The sequence below is a fragment of the Phyllopteryx taeniolatus genome, chromosome 22 (assembly GCF_024500385.1).
Source record: "Phyllopteryx taeniolatus isolate TA_2022b chromosome 22, UOR_Ptae_1.2, whole genome shotgun sequence".
NCBI classification, from domain to species: Eukaryota; Metazoa; Chordata; class Actinopteri; order Syngnathiformes; family Syngnathidae; genus Phyllopteryx; species Phyllopteryx taeniolatus.
Genome location: NC_084523.1, coordinates 9,312,118 through 9,324,273, shown reverse-complemented (window position 1 = coordinate 9,324,273; position 12,156 = coordinate 9,312,118).

Genomic DNA, 12,156 nt, shown 5'->3' with positions numbered 1-12,156 from the left:
TGGGCGCCAGATCCAAAATGGCCGACGTCTACAGACGTCTATCCCACAATCCTGTCGTCGGGGTTGGCGTAGTTACTGATGACTGATTCATCTCGCCTGCTTTTGGGGCTGAAATGCAGCCCGGGAGCCATCACTCTCCAACCCCGTTTAGCCGACACTTGAACTCAACTTTCACGGATATTTTGCTAAACTTGGTAAAGACGACGACTGGTGAAGCAGGATGTTGTTTAGCGACCAAGAATGCTATGTTCCAAGTCCAGCAATTTTGCGTCTGTGCTCCGCACGGGTTCTCCTGATACTGCAGGGTATCTATTACGGCGCGCCGGCCCGTGGTCGGGGTGAGTCGGGTCATTCAAGGGTAAGCGACAGCTTGACTGTGACGCCCCGGCGCAATCGCTAGGTCACACACCCCGCGAACTTTAACCCCAGCTCAAGGCCGGGCCGCTCCAACCTCCAACCTTCACTCTGGAAGGTCAGGGTTCCGGGTCAGGATCCAAGGTGGGACGCCAGACAGGCTTTGAAATCCACAGGACATCTTTGACTGTCTGTTGTTGTTGTTGCCGTTAAAGGAACACGTTTTTTATGAGGTTCTAATTGGAACGCTGCAATTTGACAAATTTAGGCATGCAGATTTACGGATCGGTCATCGGGCTGGGCGACTTTCAATTAAATTTCTGATTCTTTTCCGATTTGAATCCCGAGTTGGAGTTGGATTGCTAAAATAAATATTTGCGCTGTTCAAAATGAAGATGGGGATGCGACTGTGATCTTCTAAGGGGATGCAGCCGGTCTACACGGGTCTAGCAGGACTGAATATATGGAAATCTGTGTGATGAGTTGTTTGGATCAGACCTGTTTAGACATGCCGCTGTTTTCTGACACAATTGTTTTACATTCTGGTGAAGGTGGGGACGCTACTGTGATCATTTTCGGGAAGTGGCATGACTGAATATGTGGAATTCCGTGATTTGTCAGTTTTTTTTCGATTTTGAATGAATGAGCAAAAATGTCCATTCTGCCTGGGAAAAGGATTCCTCCTTATTTGCACCAAATGTTTTGGGCGCGAAGCCGCAGGACGCACTTAACGAGCTTTCAAATGTCGGGTACAAGGCGAGCGACGGGACTGAGGCGAATCTGTCTTGGCAAGCCTCCCGACAACCTGTCGTGGGACCCCCCGCGCCGCGCCGCTAAGGAGCGCCGTGGCTCAGAATGTTACAAGGGCTGCGAATCGATTGCCCCGCGACTGCCGCCGAACGCCCTCGCCGTGCCATCCGCGTCCAGCCCGGCCGTCTCTCGCAACCCCCGGTCACGGCGGATTAAAAAATCGTCACAGCTCTCACTCGACACCCATGTGTTCTCATTTCGGGGTACGTGGGTGGAGGGGGAGCGTGACGGAAGCGGGGGCCCCAGGTTGAGGCGTCCCACCTGGTCGCCTGAGCCGCCGGATCACCCGACGGTAACGGAGGAGGCTGGTGTTGCTCATAACTGCAATTCCAGATCTTCTCCTGCCAGCCTCCATTTCTTTCTTCTTATCATCTCAAGTCCAACCGGACCCGTTTAGTCATTTTGCTGTTTTCAACACACATTGGTGATTTGAAGATTTCGGTGAAGGTGGGGATGCGTTTTTTGGAACATTTGAGGGATACGATGAGTCTGGCAGGAGGGAATATGTTTCAAAACTCTCATGAGTTGTTTGAACAGGAATGCTGCGGTTTTCAACACAAATTGGTGATTGGAAGATTTCGGTGAAGGTGGGGAATGCGTTTTTCAACATTTAAGGAAGGGAGCCAGTAGTGCACTCATACTCGTTTAGCACATAGTTACCTCGTCCGATTGGGTGACAGTCTGAACGGACCCCAAAATCCACAGTCCCAGGAGTCCTTTTTCCAACCGGAGTGCAATTCCTTTTTTTTTTTTTTTTTTTAATATAATCTGGATCTCCCGACACCTTATCCGACGTCTCCCTGCGAGATGGAAGCGTGACAATCGGGAAACAACGGCTGTTAGTTACAGAAAATGCATTAGCGGCGTGAGTCGGGCCAGAGGAAGTGGTGGGATTACGGCGGCGAGGGCGAGGCGAGCGCTGGCGAGGGGGGACCGGCTTCCTCCCGCCCTCGCCGCAGTAAAGTGTCCAGATTTACAGGGCCTCTGGGAGGGCGAGGGGAGGGGGGAAGACACAGATACGCAGTCCTCGTCGCGTCAAAAGTGAACAGCTCCTGATTTTAAGATCATCCTAAATCAGAACGCGACTGACGTCAGCGGGGGCGCCGGGAGGTCAAGGAGCCGCGGAGATCGGGTTGGTAGAGGAGACTTGGGTTGAATATTAGGCATGTTTTACGAACATATGTTGTATGTTTTTTTGTTTTTTTAAAATATTGTTGTTTTGTATTTGATGAATCGTAGTATTACTTTTTGATGCTTATTCATACATGTTTGAAATGATTGGCACATTTTTTGAAGATCAGACGTTTTACGAACGTGGGTTGGTGTTTGAGGAATATTGGTACATATTTTTGGAATACGGTAACGGGATTTACAAATTCTTAGATTCCACATCCAGCGCTCCGGAACGTTCCTTCCTCGTCCGCCGACTTCGGCCGGCAGCGTCGTTTCAAAGCGGATGCGTCCCGGCTGTTCTGCTGGCGATCGCGGCGGTCCTACCTCAGCAGAAACAGGAAGCGCTTTGCGGCGAGGGTCTTGACCCCTCTCATGAGTCAAACGGGGCCCACCCCCGAAGAGACACGGGAAGGTTCCGGTCCCGCCAACAAGGTGTGGAAGGATATTCGCGTATGCGCCGTCACTCTGGATGCGCATCTGGATGCATGTGTGAGTCAGAGGGAGGGGGGCACATCTGCTCACGTACGGCACCTAAATATCATCGGACAAATGACTGAAAACTGGGAGGGGCTCTGCAAAAGGTTAAATTCTCATCATGCGGAACGTGAGAACAATTATTGACTGTTTTCCCGTTAATCCCGCACATGGCGAGCGGATGCTTTTAGCGCCAGAGATTGTGTTGGACTTTTTGGCCCAAACAGGGATGATGTCATGGGAGCGGCGTTAGCGCTCCATCTGATATTTCACTTTAATGGAGCGGCCTAAGCAGCGGTGCCTGGGACGCCCACAGATTTGGCTCCGCTAACAACGGCAATTTCATGTCTTTTTTCCCCCGGTATCAGATTCCCAACGCAATGTTGCCCGCTTGTGCTTCTTCGCTTTGATTTCGGGGGCGCTATTGTTGGTCATTTACGAGATGACGCGTCTGCCGGGAGATTCAATGTGTGGAAAAATTGTGTCCAAAATTGAGTCGTTGAAACACAACCTAGCGGACTTGTTTAGGCACGCTGTAATTGCTGAGACCATTTTTGAACATTTATGCTTTGGAACCTTTAAAGCAAGGACGTGCCTAAACGGGTCTGGCGGTACTGAATGCGTGCAAAAACTGTCCCATGAGTTGTTTGAACCGAGTCCTTTCAGACTCGTTGGTGCGTGGAGCTTTGTTCAACGCGAACGTTTTACACGTGGGTGAAGTCGGGATGCGGCATGCCTAAACGGGTCTGGCAGGAGGGAATATCTATTGCGCAAGCTCGATTCAAGGGTCTAAAGGTACCGACGGAGCGGAGGGAGTCTTTTTCCCCCAAACAGAGTGGAATTTGCACAGCCGTCTCCCTGCGGGATGATTTGCTGTCAGGCGTCATATCGCGGCAGAGTCACCTCCAGTTAAAGTTACATGATGGACGACGGGGCAATCGGATCGACTTTCCGACACAACGAGAAGCGTCTGCGGCGCGGGAAGAATTACTGCGGGTGCAATGGACGCGGAAAGCGCGGAGAGCGACTTTCTCGAGGCGATTGCGCGCCCAGTAAAGGTAAGAATAGAACGGGATCGTCCCGGGAGGAAGACGCGGAGGGATCTGGAGGAACAAGCCGGGGCAGTTGTGGGGGTGATGACGAGGTTACAAGGAACTTCTCTGTTGAGCCTTCATTGAGCGCTTGATGGATGCTCTGTAACCAATGGAGGTAAAGAGCACCCCCCTATCTCAAAAGTGAGGCGCACACACACATACACACACACACACAGCAGATTAACTCTGGCTGATTTATCGAGATTTACCTCAGGAGAGCAAACAGCTGGGGAAGGACAAATACCACAAGTGGCAAAGGCATAAATTGAAGGCGCTCATTTGTACAAAAGATGAGGTTTCGATGACCGGCAGCTCAACGACTTCGCTGTGGGGCTAGTGGGAAGGTTGCAACAATAACGCCATGTCATATCTTTTACCAATATTACTACGCATTTACCAATATTCATATGTTTTATGAATATCAGAGCACGTTAATGAATATCGCTACGTGTTTTACCAAATCCTGCATTTTGATGTGTTTTACAGATATTGGTATGCGTGTATGAATATTGGGTACACCTTGAAATGGTCGCCAGCCAATTGCAGAATATCAGCACATATTTTCAATATTGGCATTTACTATTAATAGTCCAGAACTGTGGCGCCTGCTCAGATTGTCTTCGCTAAATATCTGCTACCTACAACAACGAAAAGACAACATGACTCAGATGCGTGAGGAATTTGATGCGCTTACGTGCGTCTTACAAGCACGCTGATCCGTTTACAGGCACGAGGGCCACTGTTATTGCAGGTGAGAATGTCGACTTCTGCAAACAGGCCCGGCCGGGGCCCGCACGGGGGGCCGGCATTAAGGCGGAAAAAACGCGTGGACGACTAACGCTACGTCGCTGGGGCTCGGGGTGATTCATTAGCGTCACACTGGGAGCAAAGATGTGCGGCGGCCACGACCCGTGCGCTTATGACGGGCGGGGCCAACGGGGGTTCGCGGGAGCACCGAGATGACTCCATCGCCGACTATTGATCATCATTTCGGAGAAGCGTGAAGAAATGAGTCAAACTTACACACTGGAAGGAATGTCCAAATGAGGGGGGGGTGAGGGGTTCTACCTCACAGTCTGAAACACGGTGCATTGTGGGAAGTTGCAAAATAATAATAATAATAGCACTTTAAAGTGACACTGGAGACTTTTTGAGGGCGAGCCAAAAGGAGGTTTAGGAGTTGTAGCGCCAGTGTCGGCTACGGTGATTAGCTGGGGATGGGACGAGGAGGAGGGGGTGGGGTCGGGGATGGAGGGTTGCTCCCCGCTGGCTTGAACTGTGGGTGGCAAGGAGATAAAACGAGTACAGCGCAATACAAACCGCCAGCACAATAACAAACAATGTTCATTCAACTTCCGGCATTACAGCAAGAACCCGTCTCCCAATTTAGTCCCAGGGTCATCGACCATGTTGCTTTTCACGCATTTTCTAATTAGGAACACTTTGCATTTGGACGGCAGGGACTAGTCTCGAAATTTGGTTACACGGTCATTTATTGTGTTACACTCGACGAGTCCTCGATTAATCGACTTCGACTCAACTTTCATCTCATTAGAGTCGACTACAAAATAGCTTTAGTCACGCAACCCCCGAAACTACCTCTGAAACCAGGAAATTGCCGATATGGAAAACGGTAAGGCAGAAAATTAGCTTGACCTTTGCCATTAAGAGTCGTGGCCTCTCCAAGAGATGTTTCAATGTGCTCTGGGGATTATCTTGGGATGAGATTGGGGGTGGTCTGTCTTTTGGGGGGGTGTTTATCTCCCCACCGGCGTTAACTGTGGGTGGCAAGAAGATAAAATGCCGGGTGAAGCCACGTTGTTTACGCTGCCTGTTTGCTGGCCGCATGCATCCTTATGTCTCAGCTATGTAGCACGAGGTTGCTAAATGGCGCCGTTATGGAGATTAGCGCTTACGCAGCGAGGAGGAAACGCACTTTTTTCCCTCCGACACGGCGGTTGTGTTAGCAGGCAAAAATAATAAAAAAACAAAATTTAAAAAACAGCCGACATTTTCTTCTTCTACGACATCTTAAATGCAGAACCTTCTCTCTCCTGGAGGTCCACGTTAAGTATGGGGGGTCCCACCTGTCCTGGCCCCCCCAGCCAACCCTGAGCGGCGGGTCATTTGGCGGCGAGGTGGTCCTCGCCGGGCTACGGCCGACGACGGCGCGCACAGTGTGAAACGACGCATTAGGTCGGTGCCCCCGTCCCAAACGGCGGGCGGGACTCGTGGCAGCTTTAACGGCGACCACCATGCTTCCCGTTGGCTCCGTGTGCGGTCCGCCACCGGACGACGAAGCTCCTTTCACACACGCGTTGTGTCTTCAACGTATGTATATTTACATGTCGGTGAATGCGTTGGGCTTGATTTGAAAGCAATCTCTCCAAAATGGATGTTGTTAAACTTGATTATCTGTGCGCTTGACAGTTTGACACAAAATCGCTCAGTCATCGAACATCTAACGTTTCCTATTGCGCATTCGGAGAGCTCTTCCAAATATTAGAAACAGCCTTTAATGGAGTGCCAACAAATGCCACAGTCATAAAGATTCATAAACTAGAAATGCTACGTAGATTTCCCTCATGCAGTCGATTCATGTAGCGAACTAAAGTCAGCAAAAAGTATTGGCAACATCCCTTACTACCAGCACGACGATAAACATAATTGTTCTTACATTCAGTTCTGGACCCAAAAGATCACCCCCGCTGGTCACCAGCCCTTTTATTTTTTTGTCTTTAAAATTGCCTGATGGCCAGTCCCGTTCGCCGATGTGCCCTGACATTAAAGTGACGCTGTTGGGCAAAATCTGAAGTTGCACATTTCTAGTTTTTATTTTTGTCTATTTGACATTCACACCAATTAAAACAATAAGAAATTAGAAGTTACTCACCAGTTACTCAGTCCTTGAGTACTTTTTCATTGAGTACTTAGGCAATTACTTGGAGGCCTACTTTTTACTTTTACTAAGTCATATTATTCAACCCAAATGAAAAATGGATGGATGAAAGTATTGCGTCGGGGTACCGAATGAAGTGTACTTATTTGGACAGATGCATTGTGGGTAAAAGTAGGTAGGTACAAGTGTATATTTATATGGCGACACTTTTCTGATATTGCGCAACCTGATCGGTGGCTGCTGCACGTCAGCTTCACGCAGCGTGACTAAGCCTCCAGTAACCGGAGCCCCGGCCCACCGGCGTCCCCGCGGACCTTGGCCTTCGCGTCCGACACGGCCGGACCGCTGCAGAACCAGACGAACAACCCCCCCTGCCCCTCCAAAAAAAAAAAAAAAAAAACACTCCTGTCCGCAGGGACCTTGTGAAAGCAAACAGTGAGGTCATCTCCGGGCTCTCATCGGGCCAGCCGGGATTACGCTGGCTGGCCCGATGCAAAAAGGGAGAGTGAACTTGGATTAAGTCATTAAAGTGCAGACTCCTTCTTCTCTCACGCACGCTCGTGTTTTCACGACTACCCGTACCCCGCTGTCAAGCTTTACTTCTTGCCACATGAAATGAAAAAGGTCCCTCACAGGAACTTTGTGTTCTCGGTACTTTTAGCGTCCTGTTCAGCACTGTATACCAAAAACCCAAAAAGGTTTCTCTCTAAAGCGCTACCTCCAAAAGCAAGGTCTTCTTTTAGCCCAATAAATGACCCTAGAAATACATTTAGACAACAGTCCAACACACAATGGTGCTCCAAAAGTTACTAGTTCTAGAGTAAAGTTACTGCAGTCAAAAAGCGCTATACATAAGGCATAAATAGTCTCTGGGACTAAATTTAGAGACGCGATCCTGTGAGCCTAATCCGCAATGCTCATCCAAAAGTTTCTAGTTCTGGGGTAAAGTTCATGCAGTTGAAATGTGCTATAAGTAACACGCTCGAGTACCCTGGAACTACATTCCAGAGACTCCTAAAGTTGCATTAAAGTTCCTTGAGTCGAAATGTGCACTAATTAACATGATTTAAAAAGAAAAAAAAAACCTGGAACTACAATTAGAGACTAGTTCCTGTGGTCCAAACACACAATGTTCCTCCAAAAGTTCCAGAGAACTCCATTTAGAGTTCCAAACACATAATGGTTCTGCTTCTGGAGTGGGAACGCTGCATTTGTGGCAAACTCTCAGCATGTCAATAAAAAGCGCAGAGTGAAGCATCCCTTCTGACTTCTGTTTGTTTTTTTTCTCCCTGCATGCACCTGCACTGCTTTTACGTGCACACGCACACACGTGCGCGCACACACATCCTGAAACACAAGCTCCAATAACATCCACAGAGGTAACACTAGAATTTTTATTGTATCAAACAGGTGGCGCCGACCTTCACGCCCGCTCAAATGTTGGGCACCAGGCACGCTCTGAGTGTGCATGTGCATGTGTGTGTGTGCGCTTCACACCTCTGGAATAAATAAAAATGGAGTGACACACACGCACAATCGATACATGTGTTTGGACAGTAACATTATTCCAGATGATTTTTGAAGAAGCAACCTGTTGGAAATATTTCACCTCCTGTGTCGAAACACACACACACAAACACGCACGCACGCACGCATGCACACACACTCAATGCAACTTTAAGCCCATTCATCATCATGTGTCAATTGTAGCTTAAATGTGCTCAAGCCCTGCTCAAACGAATGGGAAGAAATGTAAATACAACCCCAATTCCAATGAAGTTGGGACGTTGTGTTAAACATAAATCAAAACAGAATACAATGATTTGAAAATCCTGTTCAACCCATATTTAATTGAATACACTACAAAGACAAGATATTTCATCTCCAAACTGATCAACTTGATTGTTTTTAGCAAATAATCATGAACTTGGAATTTGATGGCTGCAACACGTTCCAAAAAAGCTGGGACGACCGGGTCATGTTTCCCACTGTGTTCCATCACCTTTTCTTTTAACAACATTCAATAAACATTTGGGAACTGAGGACACTAATTGTTGAAGCTTTGTAGGTGGAATTCTTTCCCATTCTTGCTCGATGTACAGCTTCAGCTGTTCAACAGTCCGGGGTCTCCGTTGTCGTATTTTACGCTTCATAATGCGCCGCACATTTTCAATGGGAGACAGGTCTGGACTGCAGGCAGGCCAGTCTAGTACCCGCACTCTTTTACTACGAAGCCACGCTGTTGTAACACGTGCAGAATGTGGTTTGGCACTGTCTTGCTGAAATAGGCAGGGGCTTCCATGAAAAAGACTTTGCTTGGATGGCAGCATGTTTCTCCAAAACCTGTTTGTACCTTTCAGCATTAATGGTGCTTTCACAGATGTGTACGTTACCTATTGGCACTAACACAGCCCATACCATCACAGATGCTGGCTTTTCAACTTTGCGTCCATAACAGTCCAGATGGTTCTTTTCCTCTTTGGCCCGAAGGACACGACATCCACATATTTCAAAAACAATTTGAAATGTGGGCGGCACGGTGGACGACTGGTTAGAGCGTCAGCCTCACAGTTCTGAGGACCCGGGTTCAATCCCCGGGCCCGCCTGTGTAGAGTTTTCATGTTCTCCCCGTGACTGCATGGGTTTTCTCCGGGCACTCCGGTTTCCTCCCACATCCCAAAAACATGCATTAATTGGAGACTCTAAATTGACCGTAGGTGTGACTGTGAGTGCGACTGGTTGTTTGTTTGTATGTGCCCTGCGATTGGCTGGCAACCAGTTCAGGGTGTACCCCGCCTCCTGCCCGATGACAGCTGGGATAGGCTCCAGCACGCCCGCGACCCTAGTGAGGAGAAGCGGCTCAGAAAATGGATGGATGGATGGATGGATGGATGGACTCGTCGGACCACAGAACACTTTTCCACTTTGCGTCAGTCCATCTTAGATGAGCTCAGGCCCAGAGAAGCCGGCGGCGTTTCTGGGTGCTGTCGATAAATTTTTTTTGCTTTGCATAGTAGAGTTTCAAGTTGCACTTACGGATGTAGCGCCGAACTGTATTGACTGACATTGGTTTTCTGAAGTGTTCCTGAGCCCACGTGGTGATATCCTTTCACACATTGATGTCGGTTTTTGCCGCAGTGCCGCCCGAGGGATCGAAGGTCATTCAATGTCGGTTTTGGGCCTTGCCGCTTCCATGCAGTGATTTCTCCAGATTCTCTGAACCTTTTGATGATATTATGGACCGTAGATGATGAAATCCCTAAATTCCTTGCAATTGTACGTTGAGGAACATTGTCCTTAAACTGTTGGATTATTTTCTCACGCACTTGTTCACAAAGAGGTGAACCTCGCCCCATCTTTGCTTGTGAATAACTGAGCAATTCAGGGAAGCTCCTTTTTCTACCCAATCATGGCACCCACCTTTTCCCAATTAGCCTGTTCACCTCTGGGATGTTCCACACAGGTGTTTGATGAGCATTCCTCAACTTTCTCAGTCTTTTTTGCCACCTCTCCCATCTTTTCTGGAACGTGTTGCAGCCATATAAGTCTAAGTTAAAGATTATTTGCTAAAAACAATCAAGTTGATCCGTTTGAACATTAAATATCATGTCTTTGTAGTGTATTCAATTAAATTTAGGTTGAACAGGATTTGCAAATCATTGTATTCTGTTTTGATTTATGTTTAACACAACGTCCCAACTTCATTGGAATTGGGGTTGTACTTAAATACTTAAAAAAAAAAATTAAAAATTAAAAAGCATCTATCTCCTTTTTGAACATGTAAACCGTGTCGAAGAATGTAATTTATTCCTGCTTTCTGTCTTATTTTAAATTTATCGTTTCTGTTTATCTGTTCAAATAAAGCAGTCAATCAATATTAATCTTTTATTTTGTTCTGCACAGTGACCTTCAGGCGCCAAAAATAAAGCGTATTCTGCAACCCCCGCAGCTTTAATTATTATGATTATGATATCAATCTGTCATCATTTTCAGTCCCGGCAGATCAGATAAAAGGCGTAATTAAAGACGGTCACGGCGGGTCGTCATAAATGATCAACATGGCGCATCAGTGGGATCAGACAGCAGTTTCGGGTGACAAAGGTGCGTGTTCTTTACCCACCGCGGCGCGGCTTTGCTACGTGTTGTTTTAAACGCGGGCCATCACGCTGCATGATGTCAACGCCGACATCCATCAATATCCCGTTAGATTCTCACTGGAGCCAACCACTTTTAAAAAAAAAAAAAAAAAAAAAAAAAAAAGGTTGTCTCATTTTCAGCGTAACGCAATCCGCTTTGTTGTTTGGTGGATGCCATCGAGGTTCGTGTTTCCCAAACTTTACTGAGCCAAGGCGCATATTTGAAGTACGGAAAATAATTGCACCTTCAGCCATCTCGTGGAAGAGCACATCATTGTTTGTCGCGATAGGTCGCTGGCATAAATAGATGAAAAGTTAGGAGAGGGTCAAATCAAGTTCACATGTAAAAGTGAAAGGGTTTGAATGCCAAAATATTTTTGCAGTCGACTATGTGATGAAAGTCAAGTCGAAGTCGATTCATCGTTGACGTCACTGAAACGTCATCGGAGTTGCAACCTCAATCCTCGCCGCCAGTCCCGCGGTCCCGAGCGACTTGCAGAATAGCCAAAGCTAGCGAGGCTAACGGCTATTCTCATCCACCACGAGCTTATTTTCGTACTCGCTGACTATGTCGCCTTGTTGGCCGGACAGAGCGATACAGTCTGGCAACAGCAGCAGAAGGGTCCAAAGTCATTGAAATTGGCCAAGTAGAAGACGGGATGACAAAAACACGTGATGAACGATTAGTCGACTTCAAGCTTTGAATGTTGATGTGGAATAATAAAACCAATGCATCGGTAAACCCTCCCACTTCCCCCTCCATCGAGGCGGTTACAATACAGACAGAAACACAAACACATAAGAACACAAGAGCAATGGATAAGACAAGAATATTGTACAAACGCTAATAAAAACAAATAGAGTAACATAAAAAACAAATATATCGGGACCACAAGAATTGAACCTCGATATAGCGGTGGTTTATTGTCGGTGCGTTTTCAGTTCACCAGAATCTTTAACTTTTGGTGAGTAGTGTACATTATTTGTAGTAAATAGATGATATCAAGATTCAATTGAGTGAAATTAGACAGCCCGAAAAAAAGTGGTTGGGAATCAGCAATCTCGCCCCGCATCCTGATGAGAGCGAGCCTCCGACGCATCGATGACATCAAAGTACTTTGTATCGTGCACTTTGGAGGTTTTGGCCGGAGTGGAAGCGCCTCCAGACGGGGTCAACGGGGCCAGACGAGATGGCCTATCGTCTACCCGCTAAGTC